The sequence below is a fragment of the Pelophylax lessonae genome, assembly GCF_965119305.1.
Source record: "Pelophylax lessonae genome assembly, chromosome: 7".
NCBI classification, from domain to species: domain Eukaryota; kingdom Metazoa; phylum Chordata; class Amphibia; order Anura; family Ranidae; genus Pelophylax; species Pelophylax lessonae.
Window position 1 is genome coordinate 253,861,022 of NC_138774.1, and position 23,533 is coordinate 253,884,554.

Sequence of the window (23,533 nt, forward strand, 5' to 3'; positions counted from 1 at the left end):
AACTCGGGACGTCCCAAAGCAGTGCCACAAATGAGGGGTGGGAAAATGGAAATCAAAATCCAATCTAGAAGGCCCAACCGGTGCCAACTAGAAGTTTTAAAGGCTCATCAATCAAAAGATGAGACAACTGAAATTCCAACGGAAAAAAACCCTCGAGGTAGACCACCGGTCTCCTCAAATTGCGGCCTGCAAAATCTTGCGGCCAAATAAGGCATCCGCTGATGCCATCACATCAACTTTATAAAATTTTGTAAAGGTATGCACCGATGACCAGGTAGCTGCCTTGCACACCTGGACCACTGACGCCTGATGGCGGTAGGCCCAGGAAGTACTGAGCGCTCGAGTGGAGTGCGCCTTAACAGGGAACGGAGGATTCTGCCCCGTAATAGAATAAGCCTGTACCACCGTCTGCCTAATCCATTTGGAGATAGTCGCGGCAGATGCAAGCAACCCCCTTTCTGGGGCCATCCGTGATCACAAAAAGTGAATCCGTCTTACGGAACGATTCCGTAGTCCTCAGGTATACCCTGATTGCCCGCACCACATCCAAGGAATGCAACACACATTCCCGAGGATGACTGGGCTTAGGACACAAGGAAGGTAGCACAATATCTTCATTCAGATGAAAGTCTGAAACCACCTTAGGAAGAAAAGATGGCTTCGGATGAATAACTACCTTATCCCTATGAATCCCCAGATATGGGGAATGACACGATAATGCAGCCAGTTCTGACACCCTGCGTGCAGAAGTGATAGCCACCAAGAAGGCCACCTTCTGGGATAATGTAAGCAAGGGAATCTCCCTGATATTTTCAAAGGGAGGTTTCTGAAGAACCGACAACACTAAATTAAGATCCCAGGGTGGTAAGGGCGCGCGCACTGGCAGAGCCAATTCCGCACCAAGGAATGAGTAGCCAGAGGCTTCTGGAAGAAGATTGCTAACGCTGAAACCTGACCCTTGATAGTGCTCAAGGATAGTTTCTGCTCAACCCCCTTTTGCAGAAAAAGCCAAGATTCGGGTCACCGAATAGGTACGTGGGGGAAAACTCCAACGATTCACACCACACAATATAAGCCTTCCATGTGCGATAATAGACTTTGCTGGAAGTCGCTTTCCTTGCTTTAGAGTAGGAATAACTGAAGCTGACAATCCTCTGTCCTTCAGTACCTGAGTCTCAATGGCCAGGCCGTTAAAGCCAGCGACTGTAAAGCACGATGGAAGATCGGTCCTTGAAAGCGCAGATCCTCCCTGAGAGGAATTCTCCAAGGAGCGTCCGCGACTAGTCTGCCCAAGTCAGCGTACCCGGCTTGACGAGGCCAGCCTGGAATTACCAGGATAACTGGAGTTCCCTCCACCTCTATCCTGCGGAGAAATCTCAGCAGTAACTTGAGAGGGGGGAAGACATACAGTAGCTGATACTGCCCCCTACTGGGCGCTCAGCGCGTCTGCTGCGCCCGCTAGAGGATCGCGGGCGCGAGCCCTGTTGAGCCGACCTGCCAACAGATCCATATCCGGGGTGCCCCAATGAAGGGACAGCTGGTGAAATACCTCTGGATGTAGAGACTATTCCTCTTGATCCAGAATCTGACGGCTGAGATAATCTGCCTGTCCACCCCTGGGATAAATATCGCGGAGAGAGCTGGAACAACTGTTCCGCCCAATAAAGAATGTTGGCCACTTCTATGGCTGCCAGGGCACTCTTGGTGCCCCTTGGTGATCAACATAAGTCATGACCGTGGCCTAGTCCGATTGGATCCGAACCGGGCTGCCCTGGAGCTGCTCGGTCCAGTAAATCAGACAAAAGTCTGATCGCTCTCAGTTCCAACACATTTATCTGTAACCTGGAATTTATCAGAAGAAATTACTTCCCCTGGCTGAGCATCGGAGACCGAAGCCACCAGACCAGAGCCTCCCTGGTCCGCTCGCTCAATCGGATCCGATTGTCCAGGGAATCGGGATTCCGATTCCATATGAGAAGAATCTCCTCTTGGAGAATTCGGGTATGAGACTGGGCAAACGGTACTGCCTCTAAGCAGGCGACCATCAGTCCCAGCCAGTTGACGGACAGCAACATCCGAATCATTGACTGAATCTTCTGGAGTTTCTCCGCATGGAGAAACACTCTTGCCAAGGATGTATCCAAAATTGGGCCCAGATAGTTCAGTCTCCTGGTGGGAACCAGCCTGTGAAGATGGGGATATGAAGATAGGCATCCTAAATGTCTATGGACGCCAGGAAATCCCCCTGATGCAGGGAGGCCACCACTGTACGGATGGACTCCATCTCTCCCACCAGAATTGGATGCACCTAGCCCTTTTTCCTGGGCATTGTGAACAGGTTCGAAGAGAACCCCTGAAACTGTCCAAGGAATAGGAACTACCACTCCTTGTTGCATCAAGCTGTCCCCTGCAAAGCTTTTTAAGTGACCCGGGGATGTCGAATATTGGAAGGGAAGAATCGCACCGGTGGAAGTGATCGAAACTCGATCTTGTATCCCGACCGTATGACCTCGCGAACCCCTTTATCCGGGATTCTGGAAAGCCATGGATCCGGAAACCGGTGAAGACGTTCCCCCCACCCTAGAGATGGGTGGGGCCCATTCTGTCAATCCAACGGGATAACAGTGGCTTTATTTAGTCTGGAAATCAGTGAGTCCACTATTGGTGGTGAAGGGGAATGACAGGACCTCTTTCTAGTTGCTGGCAACCATTTTCTAGTGCTTCACCTGTGTAACACCATTTTCTTTCTTACAACTCTGACTTGTAATGACTTGTTTCAGTTAAGGTTACTTTAAGTCTTTAGTTAAACACGAACAATGACCTAAGTAAATCACCCGATATGTTTTTTCAGTGTTTTCACACCTTAGCTAAAGATACATTCTTTATCGCACATTAACTTCCTCTTTAGTTATACTAAGTCTTAGGGTCTAGACAAGGCATATTTTGCAATTTCTAACGAACATTCTGTATTAACCCATTGTTAAACTTTTGTGAGACATGACTCTTCCTGAGAGCACTCATTCCCCCCTCCCAACTGTATTTCCTGTTCAATACTGTGTATAATAGTTACCCCTCTTTGCAAATAAAACTAGAATGTTTTAGACTGATCACGGTTTGGACGTGTTTTCTTTAGCAGGATAGAACATTCTCCAGAGCTCTGCCTTATTTGCATAGAACAGACTAGACGTTGCTATTAAGTCAGGGACTTAACTTTTGAGTATACATTCAAGGTATCTAGGGTGAATATAAAGAGAAATCACCAACAGTATTGGGGGCTACGTCTGGGACGGAGAGAGAGCGGCCATCACGGGTCCAAGGATTCACCGGTCTGGGTAAGGAGATATTTTATTTTATCTGTTTGCCTGTCCGGTGGGACTTGGCCGTTTGGCCCTGGTTCCGTTCTTTGAGCCATAGACACCAAACGCTCAGGGAGCGTGTTGGATAATAGAGCAGCTCTGGGAGACGCTCTGGATTTTTTACATATATATATAGAAGCTTCAGGGAAGCTTGAATACTAATATATATATAAGGAGGCTTCAGGGAAGCCAGAATAATATTTTTCAGGGAAAGATATTATATGTTAGGTTGTTGAACCTGAATACGTTCCGGGAACGTATCGAGACAGTGTCTCTGGGAGACACAGGATTTGTCATTTATAAGGAAAGACAATATCCGGGGCTTCTGGGAAGCCCAGGGGATTTTTTCTCGAGAAGAATCCCGTTCCTCTGGGAGGGACAAATAAAACGTCTCTGGGAGGCGTTGAAGCTGTCTTCAACAAAGACAGTTTTTTTCTTTGGGTTTCAGGGAAGCCCAGGGGGTTTTAGGAAAACCCCGTTCCTTTAGTGAATAATAAATAGATGTCAGTCTGTTCTGTGTAGAAAACAAATACTTTCCTTTTCTTGCTTCTATCTTTCTATCGCATAGAAACTGTAAGATTTAGAGTATAAGATAATTTGTTTGTGTGATCTAAAAAAGCTTATTTAGTAAGTAGATAAGTTCGTTCATCACGTGATTATTTTGTTATTTCATTTGAAAATATTGTCATATTGTATTGGAGTATTATATTGCTGGTTTGACATATATGGAAACTGTGTCTATAATTATATATGACTTGTAAAAATCGCGCCTGCTGACTGTTAATATAACACTGATAACGACAGTTTCATTATTACTGTAAAAATTGACTGACCGATCGTAGGTTATCAGACAAATCAAGATAAATGTTTATTATGTGTATTGTCTGTTTGTCTATAATGGTAGGAAAGCCTTCTTGATAGCCACTATACCTGGGAGTATAAGGTGTAATATACATACACCAAATGGCTTTTCAGGAGGGTTTTTAACCATAAAGAGGGTCTAAGGACCCAGATACATTTAAGTGATTTTGTGAATGTGTAAATCTTAGAGACATGTTTTGTTTATGCTTTTGTGAAATTATACTGAAGGTTTAGGTCTGATGCTGGCCATACATGATACAATTTTCTTACAATTTTCAGTACAGTTTTTCTTGAAATTTACCTTCAGCTATGTAGTACAAACGTCTGCCTAATTGGATACAAATGAATGTGTATAATTTTGACCTCCTATGAGGTTTGTGGTGGATCTAACAGAAAATTGTAAGATAAAGAGTTGTCTGGACATGTGTGGCCAGCCTTAGAGATATTAAGATACAAGTAAATATTTTAGTAAATGTTTAGTTGTAATATAAAGTACATGGAAAATGTGGGGCAAATTGGTTTATTTATGCCCCGTATTAGTACAAAAAAAAAAAAAAAAAAAAAAAAAAAAAAAAAGCTACGTAGAGCTATTAGAAGTGAAAGTGAAAGTCTTTAAATACGTAGATATAGACCACAGCGATTGCCTATAGACAGAAAACGGGTGAGAATTTGGCGTTTTTGGGCAGTGAAGTGTCATTGCTGAGTAGCACAGTCTTAGAATTCAAACATTTGCCGTTAATTTAAAGTCACAGTACATGTTAATTGTAAAACAGCAAGTTTCTGATTGGGCTACGAAAACTTTGTAAGGTTTTCAAAAAAGCCATAACAGAGAGCGATGTGGCTGGCTCTTTTGATCTGTCTAAAGAAAAGCAGCCTGTCAGGGCGCATTTCCAAGGACCTTATCAGAAGAGGCAAATCAAAGAGTAGGACATTTTCAACATAGGTCCCCCTATAATAATAATAATATTACCTTACAAATACCCCTGACCACACCTGCACCCCACGGTTTCATTCTCCAAGGCAGGTGTAGTTTTCTTCGTAATGTCAGACAAGCAGAAAATGTTTATGTGTCAGATACATTTAAAACTATTACATTTCCTTACACGAGGGGAAAAGAGGGGGGGTCACTTCTGCAAATGAACGGTCTCAGCATTCCTACACATATGCAATTATTTTTATATAATTTTTTAGAAGTTTTGCCATTTATACAATTGTGCCCATCCTGTATGAGCGTAGTAATAATGAATAAAAACACTATTTTATTAAAAAAAAAAATATATATATAAATTGCCGTTGTCGGCAGGATATTTTGAAGTTATTTTTTATAGAATTATAGATAATGAAAAATTATATTTGGCAAATGGTCTCCTATGTGAAGGGGAGCCTTCCTGCAAAATTTTGAAAATTGGCTACTTGCCAAGAAAGCGTTCAAATGTCATATCTTTATTCCTGTCATAATTATGGAATTTATTTTTGGACAGAAAGAGTTACCGCAATTAGTGTGACCATTGGACCCTGTTGGCACAGAGCCAAAAGTTTCAAATCAGATTAACTTTTTATCTGATTATAGTTTTTAAATTATGTTTTATGTGTATCCTCTATTAAAAGAGGGGAACCTCTGGCCAGATTTTTGTTAGAATCTGAAAAAAAAAAAAAAAAAAAAAGTTTTTGGGAAAATTGGCACTAAGCCAAAAAGTTTTTTAGTTCTTAATCTGATCATAGCATGCAAGTGGTATCTGATATGCCATCTCTACTGACAACCATACCATCCGATGCTACCCACTGTACAGTGATTGGTTTAAGTAGTGTGTTTTTTTTTTTAAAGCGTCCTATTGGACGAGGAGACACAGCCATCTTTGTTTCTTATTTTTTCAGTCCAGGTAACTTACCTGGTGTAGAAATGCCTTAGGGCCAAGCAGACAATTCAATTGTCCGCTCTATAGTTCTCCAGACCATGCAAGAGGGGATGGACACCTGCTCATGGGTCAGTCCCGCTACAATATGTATCTGACATATGTAGTCACTTTGTGGAGGTCAGTCAGAGCGAGTGAGTTTATTGAAGAAATGTACATGTATGTGGAAACAAAGTGTCACAGGAATTATGACAATGGTGTCAGGAAAGTGTTGTTTACCTTGGTTTTGTTCTCACAGGTGATAGTAGAGTCAGTCATATAAGAAGTGGGTCTTGCCAGCCCACAGTGGGTCTTGCCCGCCCACAGGATCATTGTTATAGATCCAGACTGCTCCTATCTATAATAACATTTTGAGACAAACCACAGGTCCAGAAATGTCACAAGTAATGTTGAATGCGTTTATATATCTGAAAAATGCTATGATTGTAGCGCCTGCACTGGGCCTCCCAAATCATGGAAAAATGTTTTGTGTTTATGCAAGGGACAATTGTAAGACCATGACAGGTGTACTTGCCCAGGAGTATGGTGGTAAACTTTGCCCTATAGTTTTTGTCCAAAGTTGGTCGCAGTCCAGGCCTAAAGGCATGCCTGAAGTGACTCCAAGCATAGCATCTTGTGAGATGGTAATAGGGATGACCACATCATTTGCCCTAGGTAGGCCCCAGTTTTAAATGGGGCTACTGGTATAAAAGGTTGTGTTACACCACAACATAATATATAGGCAGCCATAGAGGGAGCAGAGGATGTTTTAGTTAATTAATTTCCTGCTCCAAGCCAAAAGATCACACATTATTGAAGCTACAAACACATACTACAGAACAGGTTTCAAGGACTTGGGTGATGTTTTAGAAAAAGTTGAGAATAGCCTTTTTCTAAAAGAGGGGAGCTCTTGTGTGTATCCCCGCAGCTAGCGCCCCACTGTTTATTGCCTAGTATTATGGAATAGGACACAGGGGGTGGGAAAGAACATATGAAGTATTACTGACAGTTTAGTGCAAGCATATGTTGCTAGGTGCATCACCTGTATTAGGAACAAACAATCCAAACATGAGCATCTCCAATACCCAAACAAACCCATTCACACATCTACAAATAGATTTCACATATAGGCCTAAAGCAGGGAAGAAATAAGAGTTCTTTTTAGTCAAATAGTGGACGTGTTTAGCAGATGAGTGGAAGCTTTTAGGACCACAAAAAGGGAGATGCCCACACGGTGGCATGCATTCTCAATCAGGAGATTATTCCTGGATGGGGGTGCCTGCCTTGAATTAGGCTTAATTATGCTCCAGTTTTCATATCAAAAATATGCCAGGAACTAGTTAAAATCTTGAAAATAGATTATTATCCGCAGAGTTCAGGTATAATGGAAAGAATGAATAGCACAAATAAAGAGTAATTGAAACTTAAGAATCAAGTGGAACGGAACGAAAAGTTGCTCGCACCTTTTCTTTTCTTTTTACAGGAAAATACCCATCCCTTCAGGAAGGAGACGTGGTAGTAGTGAAGCTGTTGCCCAAAGCAAAGAAGCAAAAGGATTTCGCCTACGGCCCAGAGACCACTGTGGTAGCAGTTACCAGGACCGCTGTCTTGACCGAACACAGCCCTACTTGGATCCATGCCACTAGAGTGAAGTTGGTGCAGACAGGACCTGAGCCAGAGGATCCAGAAGCAAGCAAGAAGGTACTAACGGGGGCAGACCGCCCTGACCTTGAACAGGAGGATCCAGAAGCAAGAGAGGTACTAACGGGGGTAGATTGCCCTGACCTTGAACAGGAGAGTCAAGAAAAGGGGGTACTGACAGGGGCAAACCGCCCAGACCCTGTAGAAAATGACTTTTCCAGTTGCACCGGACTCAGCCAAGCTATGGCTGCTGATAATCCCGATTCCATTTTCAGTGTTTTCCCTTGTATGGACTGTTACTAACTGCATCTATCATCACCCAGAAGATTTGGGTGTCATGAGAAGTATATGCGGACCATACCCTGCACATGAGACACATAATAGAACAAAGAGATAATTGAGTATTGAGCATGATGTAGATGAGAATCCACCCACTTTTCATAGTGAAATGTTGCTAACAAAATTTAAATATGCTTATGCTAGGAAGTTAGGTTTTGAGAAATGTTGGATATGTAGCAAACTCCATCCAGAAACAGCCCGCATCCCTTTTATTGCTGTCCCTTTGAATATTACACAATTCCTTAATGACACCTCTGCTACTTTAAAGAGGTTGTAAACTCATTTAAAAAATTTTTTTTTTTTTTCCAACCTGCAAGAGAAAGACATAATGAGCTAGTATGCTTCGCATACTAGCTCATTATGAAATACTTACCTTAGAACGAGCCCCCGCCGTGCCGCTCTCTTACCTGTATGACGGGCGACATGACATGTCGCCCGTCTTCCGGGATCGCGGCATCCGGTCATCTGATTGGCCGGAGCCGCGGTGACGTCACTCCCGCGCACGCGCACGGGAGCCGACGGTCACGGCACGGGGCTCTGAAGGAACGGCACGATCAGCCGTTCCTTCAGAGCGCATGCGCCAGTGACGTCACTGGCTGCATTAAAGGTAAATATCTCCTAAACGGTGTAAGTTTAGGAGATATTTACAGTACCTATAGGTAAGCCTTATCATAGGCTTACCTATAGGTACAACTTCCTGAGGAGGGTTTACTTCCTCTTTAACTAATGTGCCAAGTAATAATAATATCACCTTCCCAGTAGATGGTAGAAGCCATTTCCCAGACTGGTGTTTCAGCCTAGGAAATAACACACGTGTTAACCCTTCCATTTGCAAAAAGTAAATTCTTAATATTACTTCCTGCCAAGTCCCATTAGGAGAATCATGTTCCCTGTTTGATATATCAAGTCCTAGTTTAAATAAGACCATAATGAGTAATTACCAGAATTTCTCTAGAGACATACAAAAAGTACTGGACCACCTTGTGACCGCAGTACAGAATAGACGCCTACAAGAATTTATTGCCCAAAGACCGTTTTCACGGGGACAAAGTATATATGTATGTTGTGGGAAGGAATGCTATCCCCGGGATTAAATAATTATTCTGGAATCATTGATGAGATCATGGAAAAGAATTCAGATGATATTAAGTTGCTGAATCTTGAACAAAGGGCCATTAGGAAGAAGTTAGAATTACATGAGCTAGCTATAGAAAGTATGAGTGCTGCCCTGACTGGCCTCTGTGAGCATACTGAGGACTATGAATGTTGCACTTGGATATACAATACCACTTTGGAAGTGCCAAATTATTATGACATAATTGCCCAACACAGAAAGGAGGTCAATAAGTTGCAAGAAGAGGCCCGCAACATTGCTAAAGGCTGGGATCCCTTTGTAGGTATGGGAGGGTTTGGTTTTGGAGGGATGTTTTCCGGGTTAAAAGACATTGCTATGATGATTGTGATGATTTTACTTTTTCTATTATTTTATATGCATGCTTTAAGCTTATTATGTGCCTAATTGCTAAAACCACAAAGAACCCAGACTCACCTAGTAGAGGGGGATCTTATGTAAGTTTGTACTTTAACAGAGATGCTGAAAATGTTGACACAGTTCTAACAGCTAGACAAGGTGTGCTGATCCAACAAACCCAAACCCCTTTTGATTACCAGGAATATGTAAAGTTCTATAAAGCCAAGAAAGCTAAGTCTATCATTTAAGTGGGCAGGTTTAGGTCCTTATTTGATTATACTAAGGAAGCAAAGGACATTGTCGCCTAACCTGTTATTCCTTTCCAGAGAGGCCTTGTGTCCTCTGATGACACCGTATAAATGATAAGGAGAAAAATCATGCATATGAAATTATGATTTTTTAGAGGGGATTGAAGGGGAATGACAGGACCTCTTTCTAGTTGCTGGCAACCATTTTCTAGTGCTTCACCTGTGTAACACCATTTTCTTTCTTACAACTCTGACTTGTAATGACTTGTTTCAGTTAAGGTTACTTTAAGTCTTTAGTTAAACACGAACAATGACCTAAGTAAATCACCCGATATGTTTTTTCAGTGTTTTCACACCTTAGCTAAAGATACATTCTTTATCGCACATTAACTTCCTCTTTAGTTATACTAAGTCTTAGGGTCTAGACAAGGCATATTTTGCAATTTCTAACGAACATTCTGTATTAACCCATTGTTAAACTTTTGTGAGACATGACTCTTCCTGAGAGCACTCATTCCCCCCTCCCAACTGTATTTCCTGTTCAATACTGTGTATAATAGTTACCCCGCTTTGCAAATAAAACTAGAATGTTTTAGACTGATCACGGTTTGGACGTGTTTTCTTTAGCAGGATAGAACATTCTCCAGAGCTCTGCCTTATTTGCATAGAACAGACTAGACGTTGCTATTAAGTCAGAGACTTAACTTTTGAGTATACATTCAAGGTATCTAGGGTGAATATAAAGAGAAATCACCAACAGGTGGTACCGTCCATCTTTATAATGAGGGATTCCTCAAACTGATAGCGCCTAGCAATGCGTTTGGAAATAGCAGGGGTTCGTTTTCGGACGACCCCATTTGGGCAAGGGAAACCCTTCGCCATTTTGGTAGGCTTGCTAGTACCAAAAAAGGAATATCAGTCTCAGCTACCTCAGCCGGTGTAACCTCAAGATTTAAGGTTTCCCGGACAGACACAACTAGTGCTTCCACCAACGCTTCTTGTGCTATGGCGGAGGCAGAAGCGTCCTCCTCACTGTCTGAGGAGACCGTACCTGAGACAACAACCCCAGAAAAGGGGCTGCAATGACCAGCTCAGAATCCGTATCTGAAGTATCAGATGAAATAGGGGTAGGTGGGGGTCGCTCTTCTTGACCCCCGTCCCTGACAGGTTACCTCCACCCGGGATACCAAAGACTCCAAAACTGCTGATAATGCATCATCACAAGTGGGGTACTGGAGGGTCCTGTGGCCATCTCGAGGGGATCAAGTGGGGATACATGTGTGGCAGGGTTCATGATTAACAAGACACTTGCCAGCAAACACAAAAAATTAATTGCAAGAAAATTTTTTTATTTTTTTTTACTTAGTCCCCCAGCGCAATAGCGCCCCTCAGTGTACCCGCTTGGATCCCTCAGAAAGAGAGAGAGAGAGACCCCAAGGCTCACCTGATGCACAGAAGTTTCTTATCAACCTGCTTCCAGCACTGTCTGTTACAGACAGGAAGTCTTTGGCTTGCTTTCCAGGGCCAAGGAGGCGGCTCCGCCCCTTTACACGCCTCCCAATTTCTCCTCGAGGTGTTTGGTCACCTCAAACATGGCCGCCCCCATGCTGGAGACACGAGGCTACGCCAATATGGCGGCCTCGTGCGATCTGCAGGAAAATGGCCGCGGCTTGAGCAAAGTAGCAGTGGCCTGCGGGAGTGTGCGCTCGGCCTGTGTGGCCTGCAGGAGTGTGCGATCGGCCTGTGCGGCCTGCGGGAGGTAATCCTCGGCCTGTGCGGCCTGCGGGAGTGTGCGCTCGGCCTGTGTGGCCTGCGGGAGGCTGTGCGGCCTGCGGAGGTGACCGGCTTTATGGAAGGATGGCGACCTGCGGATGCGGTAATCCAGGCATAGGCATCGGCCTGTATACACATTATGTCAGGTAGGATACCTCTATACCTTAATAGTAATGCCTTTTAGCAGTCTGCCACTGACTTGTCATCTCCCTTATAGTGTCATATAGTGACTATAGTCAGCTCCCAAACCAAGCTCTTAAGAGGGGGATGAATGACACCTTGCTAGGATCACGTCCATCCATCCATCCATCCCAGAAAGGGGCCGGCGTCCACCAACAAACCCGACAGGGGGAGAGAGGGAACATTTTACTTACCATACCGGAACCAGGCGGCGCCAACTCCTGACAGAACCCCTCTCCACCGGGGTGGGGGGGCTGTCGACCAATACGGACGCCGTGACTCAGTTTGCAACTGGTTATTGGCGTCCAGGCGAGACGTTTAACTCGCAGGGTCAGTCCCCGTCCAGTGGGACTATGTCGCAGCCGACCCAGCGCGGAGCTATGGCCTGCACGCGCTCGTAGGCTGAACTGGGGTGACCACTGGATCTCAACATCCAGCCCGTCGCCCAGTTTCAGCGTACTTGCTTGAAGATCTCACAGGAACACTGGAGAAGAAAAGCTGCCTAAAAAAGTATTTCTAAAAAATCTTGCCAAGACCAAAGATCCCAGCTAGGAACTTAGGTCCTTACTCCTAACTAGACAAAAAAAAAACCCGATATCCTGTAGCAGGAAGAGAGAGGATGTACCCTCTGGGACTGCCCCTAAGGTGTGGCCAGAACGTTTTCTTTCCTGTCTAGTCCTACTCCTGTAGAGGGCAGTATAACCCGAGTTGATATTAAATCAAGGAGGACTAAGTCAGTCAATGAGCGACAGAGAAAGTTGCGTTCTACTTCACCCTCAAACTAGTGTCCTGTCTCTCATTGAGGGAATATGCTACAAGGGATTGCCATGTCCTTCATACTCCCTTATATAATTACTAAGCTCTTGTAAGAGCTTGTTCCTGTTGCACTCTCTGGGGAAGAGGTTCACCCACAGGAACCTGGAGCCTTGTCGTAGGTCCAGGGTGGGTAGGAGACGGCGAGACCCTAACCAAGCTGCGGCGGTTCGTGGGGTCTGAAGTGGTTACGGTGTCTGGTGGAGTGCTTGGAGCCCTCGAAAAGCACTAGGAGCATCCGTCAATGGAGGTGCCCGGTCGGGGTGGAAGTTAATCCGTTACAGGTGGCGGTCTTAATAGCAGCAAGTACTGTATTTTTTCAGTAAATTCAACCTTTGTATAATTGATTATGATCAGAGTACCAATGAGTATAGTCTTTAAATGGTGATCATTACCACTCGATATAAATTTAACCACTTCCACACAGAGCAGTTAGACCCCCTTCCTGACCAGACCAATTTTCAGCTTTCAGCACTCTCACACTTTGAATGACAATTGCTCAGTCATGCTACACTGTAACCAAACACATTTTTTTATCATTTTTTTCACACAAATAGAGCTTTCTTTTGGTGGTATTTGATCACATCTGGGAGTTTTTTTTTTTGTGATATAAGCAAAAAAAGAGCAAAAATTTTGAAAAAAAAAACTTAGTTTCTATTATAAAATTTTGCAAAAAAATTAAATTTTTCTTCATACATTTGGGCCAAAATTTATAATGCTACACATCTCTGGTAAAATTAACCCAAATTAGTGTATATTTAGTCTGTGTGAAAGTTATTGAGTCTAGAAGCTATGGTACCAATTACTGAAAATTGATCACACCAGATGTACTGATGGCCTATCTCCTTTCTTGAGGCCCTGAAATGTCAGGGACAGTACAAATACCCCCCAAATGACCTTTTTGTAAAGTAGACAGTCCAAGGTATTTAGTAAGAGGCATGGTGAGTTTTTTGAAGTTATAATTTTTTCCCACAATTCTTGGGAAAATTAAGAAAAAAATTCTCTTTTTTCCCCCAAAACGTTGTCAATTTATAAGCTATTTCTAACACATAGCATGTACACAGCAAAAATGACACCCCACAATTAATTCTGCTACTCCTGAGTATGGTGATACCACATGTGTGAGACTTTTACACAGCCTGGCCACAAAGACTCCAAGTAGCACCATAGGGCATTTTAGGAGCATAAATACACATAAAATATAAAACTTTCTTACTACCCATCACACTTTTCAAGGCCCTAGAGCACCAATACAATGGAAAAGTCCACAAAATGACCCCATTTTGGAAAGCAAACACTCCAACGTATATTCTATGAGGCATTATGGGTCCTTTGAACATGTCATTTTTTTCCACAAGTTTTTGGAAAATGTGGGAAAAAAATAAATTTTTTTTTTTTTTTTACACAAAGTTGTCAATTTATAGGATATTCCTAACACATAGCATGTACATAGCAAAAATGACACCCCGAAATACATTCTGCCACTCCTGAGTATGGCAATACCACATGTGTGAGACTTTCACCGCCTAGCCATATAGAGGGGCCCAACATCCAAGGAGCATCATCATGCATCCTAGCCACTTGCCTAGGCCTATTTTTGACATTTGGTGTTTACAAGCTAAAATCAGTTGTTTTTGCAAGAAAACTACTTCGAACCCCAAAACATTATATATTTTTTTTATCAGAGACCCTAGAGAATAAAATTGAGATTGCAATATTTTTTATCACACCGTATTTGCGCAGCGGTCTTCCTAACGCAATTTTTTTGGAAAAAAAAAATCACCTTTTTGAATTAAAAAATAAGAAACCAGTAAAGTTAGCCCAATTGTTTTCCATAATGTGAAAGATAATGTTACGCCGAGTAAATAGATACCCAACATGTCATGCTTCAAAATTGCACACGCTCACAGAATGGTGACAAACTTTGGTACTTAAAAATCCCCATAGGCGACATTTTAACCACTTTAGGACCGCGCGCGGTAATACTACTGCGGCAGTGCGGCACGATACCGCTCAGCCACGTAGTATTAACGTCATGCGCGATCGCGGCTCCAGAGCGCGCTCCCGCGAGCCGCGGGTCCCGATACCGATGGCATTCGGTAGGGAACCGATCAATCACCAGATACTGACCAATGATTTTTGGTCAGTGTCTGTAGATCGGTCCCCACCAATGGCAATCTGTCCCCTGTCTGTGTAATGTAAACACAGACAGGGGAAGTGATGTCACTGTCCTTTCGGTTCCAGGAGAGAGACAGAGACACACCAAAAACGTGAGTTTCCACCAACACTACACTGACACACCTCACATAGGCACATTTAACCCCTTCATCACCTCTGATCACCCCCAAACCCCTCACAGTGAACACTATATACAGTGGTATACAGATATTTTACTGATCACTGTATAAGTGTCACTTGTGAGCGTAGTTTGCGCCTGCGTTAGGCCCAAATAGGGTTAGGGTACCCGCCACCTATCCCCTAATAAAGTTTTTACCCCTTGATCAGCCCCAGTTAACCCCTTCACTACCTATTACTCTGTGCACTAAATACAGTATATAGGTAAATACTGATCACTGTATTTAGTGTCACTAGTGACCCTAATTTGCGCTTGCGCTAAGCCCATATAGGGTTAGGGCACCCGCCACCTATTCCCTAATAAACTTTTAACCGCTTGATCTTCCCCAGTTAACCCCTTCACTCCATATAAAACAGTGCACTAATATATACAGTATATCAGATAACTACTGATCACTGTATTTAGTGTCACTGGTGACCCTAATTTGCGCTTGCGCTAGGCCCGAATAGGTTTAGGCCACCCGCCATCTATCCTCTATAAAGGTTTAACCCCTTGATCTCCCCCAGTTTAACCCCTTCACTTCCCTGTCACAGTGTTGGGTAGTGAGGAGTAAAATCAAAAATTTACGCCATTAGAAAACCTAAAGATGGAGATTGATTTTCGGGGTCCCGTACACAGCTAGGCTCCCAAAAAGTCTCACATATGTGGTATCCCTGTACTCAGGAGAAGCAGCAGAATATATTTTGGGGTGTAATTACACATATACCCATGGCATGTGTGAGAAATTTATTTTAGTGACAACTTTGTGTTAAAATTTTTTTTTTTTTTTATTCATTTTTCAAACACCTGTGACAAAAAAATTTAATATTCAATGAGCTCAACACGCCTCTCAGAACATTCCTTAGGATGTCTACTTTCCAAAAAGTGGTAATTTGGGGGGGGGGGGGGTCTTGTACTGCCCTGCCATTTTAGCACTTCATGAATTGAGATAGGCAGTCAGAAATTAAAGCTGCGTAAAATTTCAGTATTTACACCATAGTTTGTAGACGCTATAACTTTTGCGCAAACCAATAAAAATACGCTCATTGAATTTTTTTTTGTCAAAGACATGTAGCTAAATATATTTTGGCCAAAAAAAATGACAAATTGAGTATATTGGATATTTTTTAAAAGAAAGTTGAAAATGTCATTTTTTTGCAAAATTTTCGCTCTTTTTTTATTATCGCAAAAAATAAAAAGCGCAGAGGTGATCAAATACCACCAAAAGAAAGCTCTGTTTGTGGGAAAAAAAGGACGTAAATTTCGTTTGGGTACCACATTGCATAACCGCACAATTGTCAGTTAAAGTCGCACAGTGCCGAAGCACAAAATGTGGTCTGGACGGAAGACAGCAAAATCCTCCGGTGGTAAAGTGGTTAAAAATGTCTATAGGTTGCTATCTTAGAGTTACAGAGGAGGTCTAAGGCTCAAATTATTGCTCTTGCTCTAACGATCGCGACGATACCTCACATGTGTAGTTTGAACACCGTTTACATATGTGGGCGGGTTTCCGTATACGTTCGCTTCTGCGAGCGAGTTCACGGGGACAGGGCGCTTTAATTTTTTTTACCATTTATTTTATTATTTTTACACTGTTTTTTTTAAAAAAAATTGATCATTTTTATTTCTATTACAAGAAATGTAAACATTACTTGTAATAGAAAAAGGCACGACAGGACCTCTTTTGTGAGATCTGGGGTCAAAAAGTCCTCAGATCTCACAAGTACACTAAAAGATAGATGAAAGGTACTGATGAGCAAGTGGCAGGTACTCGAGTACTCAGATAGGCAGGTGATAGGTACTGATGAGTAGTACTGATACTGATAGGTGATACTGTACTGATGGGTACGGATGATCAGTACTGATACTGATAGCTACTGATGAGTAGTGATGGGTACTGATGAGCAGGTGGCAAGTACTCAGGTACTTCAGGTGTGAGGTACTCTGATGAGCAGGTGGAAGGTACTCGGGTACTCTGTTGGGTAAGTGACAGGTACTCGGATGACAGGTACTCAAAGTACCCGAGTACCCGTCATCAGAGTACCCGTCATCAGAGTACTCGAGTACCCGTCAGAGTACCCGAATACCTGTCACCAGCCCATCAGAGTACCCAAGTACCCCTCTGTATCCCATCAGAGTACCCGAGTACCTGTCACCTACCCATCAGAGCACCCAAGTACCTGTCACCAGCCCATCAGAGTACCCAAGTACCTGTCACCAGCCCATCAGAGTACCCAAGTACCTGTCACCAGCCCATCAGAGTACCTGATGGGCTGGTGACAGGTACTCGGGTACTTTGATGGGCTAGTGACAGGTGCTCTTTATTGGGGGGGCAATCAGTGTGTTTGGGGTGCACTGTATTTGGTAACTAGCTGTTACCACAATCTCCTCCTCACACAGGATCACTGTGTGAGGAGGAGAACACGGTGACAGCTAGTTACCGTGTTCTCTGTTGACATTTGTGACCGGCTGTGATTGGACACAGCCGGTCACGTGGTAAAGAGCCAATTTCATTGGCTCTTTACCTAGATCGGGGATGGGCTCTGTCCGAGGGACATGCCTCGCCCCCGATCGGCACGGGGGGCGTGCATTGAGAAGGGAACGAGCGGCTCACGCTGGAGCCGCTCATGTGATCGGCTGTGATTGACACAGCCGATCACGTGGTAAACAGCCAATTTCATTGGCTGTTTAACGCGATCAGGGTTGGGCTCAGTCCAAGGGACGAGCCTCATCCCCGATCGCCGCGCGCCCCCGGGGGTGCGCAGTAGCGGGGAGATCCGGGCGCCGTCATATGACGTCCTCCCGGATCGAGAAAGGATTCCTGCCGCTGTCATTTTACTATGGCGCAGTATGGAAGGGGTTAACATACTACACAAGTCATGGTTTCCAAGAAATTGGACGCCATATCCGAGACAATCACCAATCTATACAAGCTTAACCTGTGCGTAGGACAGGGGCATACCGGAAGTGACGTTCAGACGAGCTTGGCACTCTTGGATGTTAGGATTGTAAACTGTTTATTTAAATGTGAGTACTTTTTTAAATAAAATCTTTTAAATGGTAATGCACTATGGAGTGTTTATCTTCATTTACATATATTATGGAGTGTAATTATGGATAACAAAAGGAAGACCACGGAACTGAGTTCTATCCTAGAGAGACTGATATTTACAACAAAGAGTATCAACCTATGCTGTTACCTTACAGCAGTAAGGTGAGCAGCCTGAGAGAGTTGACACTGTAGTGGAGATCTTTTATCACTTTACGTTCATCACATGAAGGGAGATGCTGTGATATTATAGACTTTGTTCTAGTCCCAGTACGATTGTTCATTCGTCCAGTATTCTATTCATTATTTTTTATGTTTTATTGCACTTCCTGTCACAGATTTATGCAGAATTTCAGGTTTTCTTTTTTGTATCATAGTATTTTTATTTACAGTGCATGACAGTTTTTTCGTTAGAACCTTTATATACCACATATGGTGTGTAGTACTTTTGGTATTCACAGTTTTAACCAGCGCAGCATTATTTATATATTTTGAAGAGGTTGAGGCTTTTTTTTTTGCACCATTATGTGGTCCCCTGATTTTTCATTTCTGTAAGGCAATGCTGTCACATTGAGGTTTAGCAATAATCTCCCGATTATTCTGTATTATATCTAGAACAATATATAAAAAAAACAAAGCACTCAAATACTAAGACAGGCAACAGAAGAATAACTGAACACATTTTATTTGCACATGAGACTTAAGCCTTGACAGCAAATTTGCGCATTGAGTACAGTCGTTCTTTTCTTTGCTGCTTTTTAGTCCTCAAAGACTCCTCATGCTTGTTCAGCCTGCGCCTGAGAGCCCTGGTCTTCTTTGGCCTCAAATCCAAAGGCTTATACTTCTTCCCCTGTTAAAAAAAAAAAAAAAAAAGGCATGTTAATTGTAATAGCACAAAAGCAATAAAATTAACAAGCCTAAACCTCAAATGATGCCTGGCAATCTAGTATAATCCTACACTTCATCTAACCCCAACCCCAAAATGTAATCTGCAAAGGTGCCTGTGTTCTTCAGGCTCCCCACTGCCACTTATTTTTATCTTTAATCCTGTGAAAAAAATAACCCCACAGTGGCTGTCTCGTGGTGGCTTATTCCTCCATGTCCTCTATAGAGGGAGCCATGGCTGCCACACAGGCTACCAACATGTTTGGCTTTGTTCATCTCCATTACAAGGTGACTGGACGGGATTAGTAGTTTACAGAAGGGCACATCTGCCAAGATCAACAGGTTTACACAAAAAAAAAAAAAAAAGAAAAAGAATAGCAAATTTTACTATGTGCGGACACCCAAGCAGAGTCACAGCTCTCGGTGTCGATTCAGACACTGAGCCATTACCTGGCCCTGCCCCTTCTCTCCTGATTGGCTGACTGACCGCAGAGGGAGCCAAATCACATTGTGCTGCTGTCTCAGCCAATGAGAGGAGTTCAGAGCAGCTGAGAAACTCCTGCAACATCGCTGGATAAAGATGGGCTCAGGTAAGTATTAGGGGGGCTGCTGCACAGGTTGTTTTTTTATCTTAAGGCATAGAGATTATATACGGAACGGGAGGAGGAGGAACAGGAGGAGGAGAAGAGGGGGAGAACCCCAGCTCCCGCAAATCAATCCGGCCTCCTAACCGGAGGTTAGGAGTGGACCCCGCGGTGCAGCCTGAAGGATCCTCGCGGCCGGATTGATTTGCAGGAGCTGGGGTTCTCCCCCTCCCGTTCCTCTTCCAGCCCCTGAGTGTTTCCATCTCCAAGGCCTTACACCCGGACAGGCGTCTCCACCCTATTTCTGGGTCCTCCCTCAAGGTATTGCCTCATCATCGGACATTTGCGGTCATCACCGTAGATTCCATTGTTTATCACCATCATTATTTTAGCCTTTTAAATAAACTTGCCAATTTGACTTAAGACAAGTGACTTATAAGAGCCCATTGTCATCGTTTTTGGGAGCGCCAACACCCATCTATTTGTTGTACTGCCTGTTATGTGAACCTTGGATCCATGGATAAATGAGCACTTGTTTCAAAGTGCTTTTTTAACATTTGATAAATACTGTAGTATGCATAATCTGGGCACAGTTTCATGAGGTTACGGAATGTTCTTGCTACATGTAGCAACAATTCAGACGTAAAAGATTGAATAAGCATAGGCAAAAAAAAAAACAAAACATGTACACACAAACAGGGAACACACAGACATTACATTGTGCCCTGTAAAGAGACAGGATTCAAGAGACTGCAATCTTGAAATCACGTGGTTATATTGTTTGGCGATTTTGAGGGCAGCTCGAACTATAAAGTGGTTGTAAAAAAAAAATCAGAAGATTTTTTATCCTAATGCATGAAGATAAAAAGCCCCGTGTGCAGCAGCCCCCCAACATCCCCCTCCTCACCCACGTTCCAGCAATGTCCATGAATGCCTCGAAGTCTCTCCCTCTTGATTGGCTGAGACACAGTAGTTGCACCATTGGCTCCCGCCGCTATCAAAACTTAGTTCGCCAAAGAGGAGAGAGGGGGCCGGTCCAAACCCCAGCTTCATATCTAAATGGATACACTGAGCTGTGGCTCAGCTCGGGTGCCCCCATAGCAAGCCACTTGCTGTGGGGGCACTCAACAGGAGGGAGGGGTCAGGAGCAACAAAGTGGGATCCGAGAAGAGAAGGGTCCAGGCTGCCCTGTGCAAAACCACTGCACAGAGCAGGTAATTTACGTACAACATTTTCTTTTCAATTAAAAACACACAACACGACACTTTAGTATCATTTTAAACCTATTGGAACTTTTCAACAATGACATCAGTTCATAGATGGAAAAACTGGATTTTTGTAAGAACTTACCGTAAAATCCTTTTCTCTGAAGTTCGACAGACGCAGCTCCATCTAGTCAGACTATAGGGATATGCTCTTATCAGGAATCGGCAGGAAAAAAGCTTAACCACACCTATGGGGGTATGGGGGCTGTCCCTGCAGGCATAACCCCACACCCCCTGCTATCAGCTAGTTTAGTTGCAAGTAGTGTTTAGAATAGAAAAAACCCCATTCACTCAGAAGTAGAGGTGGCTGCATCTGTGGACCTTTAGAGAAAAGGGATTTTAAGGTAAGTTCTTACAAAAATCCAGTTCTATATGTTTCGACAGATGCAGCTCCATCTAGTCAGAGGCCATAGGGATGTCCCAAAGCAGTATATTCATGAGGGGTGGGAAGACCATGCAAAACGGAAACGCAACTTCCCAAAGACTAAACTTAGCCAACCAGGTAACATGGAGCTCAACCAGGAACTGGAACTCACCCTGAAAACACAATACACCCACAAAGAGAACCAAAAAAAAAAAAAAAAAAAGCCTGAACTACCGTCTGCCTGAGCCATCTGGCTATGGTCGCCGCAGATGCACGAGATCCTTCAGAAAGGATAAAAAGAGCATCTGATTTTCTAAAAGACTCAGTGGTCTCCAAATAGACCCTGATCGCCCAAACCACATCCAAAGAATGCAACGCAAATTCCTTAGAATGTTTGGGCTTCGGGCAGAGTGAAGGCAACACAATGTCTTCATTCAGATGAAAATCAGATAACCTTACAAAGAAACGACTGATTAGGTGTATCACCAGATAAGGTGATCGGCAGGATGCCGTGGCCAGTTCAGATACTCTGCGAGCAGAAGTGATAGCCACCAAAAAGGCAACCTTCTGGGACAACGAAAGCAGAGAAATCTCCCAAATGTTCTCACCAGAATGATCGTAATCCCTTCCGGCAAAGGCTTCTGCGCATGATAGGGGGTGGCGTTTCAAGGGAGGAAAGGCATAAATATTAGCAGAGATACTCACCCCCAAGGAGCCAGCAGATCGTCTGGAGTCATCCAGAGGATCTCCAGACCTGGCTACGAATACTTTAGAGAGAAGCAAAACAGATCAACCTTGGGAGTCCCCCACCGAACACACAAGAGATGAAACCCCTCCAGGTGCAGGGACCACTCCCCTTGATCCAACACCTGACAAACTCAGGTAATCCCCTTGCCAGTTCTCCAAACCTTGAATGTGTACAGCAGAAATTGCTGGAATAACTTTTCACCCAGGCTGGAATCTCTGCCATCTCCTTGGCTGCCAAGACACTGTTGGTGCCCCCCTGGTGATTGATGTAAGCCACAGCTATGGTGTTGTCTGATTGAATCCGAACGCGTACAAAGCGGTTCAGAGCTTTTAAGTCCAGAATTGGATGCACCTTGCCCTCCTTTCTGGGCACAGTGAACAGATTCGAGTAAAACCCCCAAAACCTGTCCCGGTGAGGCACCGGGACAATCACCCCCTGGACGAGGAGATCCTGCACCGCCTGATGCAGGTCCTGTAACCGAGGGAAAGAATCTGTCTGCCGGCCGCGAAAGGAATTCGATCTTGTATCCTGATTGAATGATTTCCTGAACCCACCTGTCCGGAATTCGGAGCAGCCAAGGTTGGAGGAAACCACGCAAACGTTCCCCCCACCCCTGAAACTGGTGAGGCCTTAAAGGCACGAAAGGACCCCTGATTTGGTTTAAAGAAGGGGCCCCGCTTACCGCGGAAAAACTTGCCCTTAGGATTCTGGGGCAGCAGAGTGCTCTTGCCCCCAGTGACCCCTTTAACCAATTCATCCAGGATTCCCCAAAAATGCGAGACCCCACATAGGGGGTGTCAGCCACTGTCTTCCTTGAAGTCTGGTCAGCTGACCAGCTTTTCAACCATATCAGGCGACGGTTAATCACCGCGACACTGGACAGGCGCGCAGCTAATGGGACTCATTGAAGGCCGCATCGCACAAATATATGACCCCTTGATAAATCTGTTCCACCATCTCCACAGTAGTAGGGGGGGCAGAATCAGCACAATTCCCGGAGGATTGGGCTCATCCTCTAAATGTAGTGTTTCCTTAATGGCAAGAATTAGCACATAGATAGCTGCGCAGTCCTCGGCCGTCCCAGGGGGGGAATCATCCACCCCTGCAACCTCCGCCTCCCCCTCAAACAGAGAAGAGCGAGACCCTTCAAGGGGCACGCTACCTACGGCAACATAGATTCAGAATCAGAAGACAAAGAAAAACGAGGCCTTTTTCTGTCAGCACGTTCAGTCATCAGAATATCCACTTTGGACACCAAAGTCGCCACTGCAGCAGACAAAGTAGTCAGAGCAAAAGATTCAGAGGAACCTGAATCCCCCACTAAGGCTGGGGGAAATTTGCTGTCCTGAGACTCCATAGTAAAATAGTTTTTTTATTTGTAAGGTACTGGCCCTTTAAGCAAGCCGCGGACCCCCGCAGCACACCGCTACAAGACTGACAAAAAGACCCCTAAGCAGGAATAAATGGATTTTTGTAAAATCTTACCGTAAAATCCTTTTCTCTTAGCTCATTGACAGACGTAGTCCTCGGTGATTCAGCACCTTCGGGTTATGTCGCCTCCACAGGAGTAGGACTAGACAGGAAATAAAATGCTCTGGCCACACCCTAGGGGCAGTCCCCAAGGGTATATCCTCTCTCTCTCTGCCACAGCAAATCAGTTATGTCACAAAGCAGTGTTTAGAGAATTTAACCCAACCCAACTCCAAAACAGAGGGGCGGGTACTACGTC